General features: G+C 33.4%; 1 non-coding gene across 1 annotated transcript; it reads left to right on the top strand.

Annotated features, from left to right (window-relative positions):
- The first annotated feature begins 575 nt into the window (after window positions 1-575).
- LOC136221119 (small nucleolar RNA R71) lies at window positions 576-681 on the top strand. The gene has a single exon (XR_010684907.1). It is a non-coding gene; the product is annotated as a small nucleolar RNA R71 (small nucleolar RNA).
- The last annotated feature ends 676 nt before the right edge of the window (window positions 682-1,357 follow it).

Below are 1,357 nucleotides of genomic sequence, written 5' to 3'. Positions count from 1 at the left end.
CCAATAGCATCAATAAATTTATCAATTTTGGAAGAAAGTGTGCCAATAGAATCTCTTGATTGATTTTGATAATTATCAGTTCTATCTTGATTGACATTAGTATTATTATTCTCTTTCCAATTAAAATTCAGATTATTTCTCCACCCTGGATTATAGGTGTTCAAATATGGGTTATTGATTCGATTCTGTCCTTGGACAAAATTTACTTGTTCAACCTCATCCGCACTACTATAATCAATTTCATTTTGGATGGGGTTTCCGTTAACATCACACGGTGTCACAAGCTTATCTATTTTATGCGAAAGTGCTAAAAATTGTGCTTGTAGCATCGCTATAGGGTCAAGATTAATTATACCTTTAGCAGATGATGAAGTTGAGTACGATGGTTTTGGAGTAACCGGTGTTTGTGCATGCTCTGCGGGCCACATACTACTGTTTATAACCATTTCCTCTAAAAGTTCTTTTGCTTCAGCAGATGTCTTCTTCATAAATAAACCTCCAGACATAACATCTAGTGAACCCTTGTGGTAGGATTAATATCATTGTAAAAGGTTTGCATTAAAAGTTCATCGGGTAAATGATGGTGTAGGCATAAACGTTGAAGTTCTTTAAAGCGTTCTCATGCTTCAAACAAGGTTTCATTTTCATTTTGTGTAAATGATGTAATTTCTTTAATGATCTTAGCTGTTTTGGCTAGGGGAAAATATTTGGATAAAAATGCTTGTGCTAATTGGTTCTAAGTTTGGATTGTTCCGGCGGGCATAGAATTCAACCAGATCTTAGCCCTGTCCTTTAATGTGAAAGGAAAAAGGCAAAGTTTGACTGCCTCGACAGAAATGTCTGTTATCTTAAAGGTGTCACAAATCTCAAGAAAGTTAGTCAAATGGGCGTTTGGATTTTCGTTAGATAATCCATAAAAAGTAACACTGCTTTGTAGCATATTTAATAATGCTGGTTTTATCTCAAATTGATTTGTATTTATTTTGGGTCTGACTACACTATTGGTAACTCTGTTAACTCCTGGTGTATCATAATCCATAAGTCTAAGGCGTTCTCCAGCCATTTCTACTACTTGTGGCTCTTGATTTTGCGTCTCTTTATTCTTTTTCTTTTTAATTTTCTTCTTTTTCTTTAGCGTATTCTCAATTTCAGGATCAAGTGATTCTGGTTGAATGCCTGAACTTCTAGTACTGCGCATGAACAGAAATTACGCGCATGAACAGAAACTACCTTCAAAACAAAAATTGAAAAATAAAATTTATAAGTATATATAATATATAATATAAGTATAAGTATCTATAAACCAAGATTCGGAATAAAATAAAAAAATAATTTTTAAAATCAAATTGGCGTTCCC

Source organism: Euphorbia lathyris, chromosome 2 (assembly GCF_963576675.1).
Source record: "Euphorbia lathyris chromosome 2, ddEupLath1.1, whole genome shotgun sequence".
Classification (NCBI taxonomy): domain Eukaryota; kingdom Viridiplantae; phylum Streptophyta; class Magnoliopsida; order Malpighiales; family Euphorbiaceae; genus Euphorbia; species Euphorbia lathyris.
The sequence above is the reverse complement of the archived record's forward strand: the minus strand, read 5'-3'. Positions and strand labels throughout refer to the sequence as shown.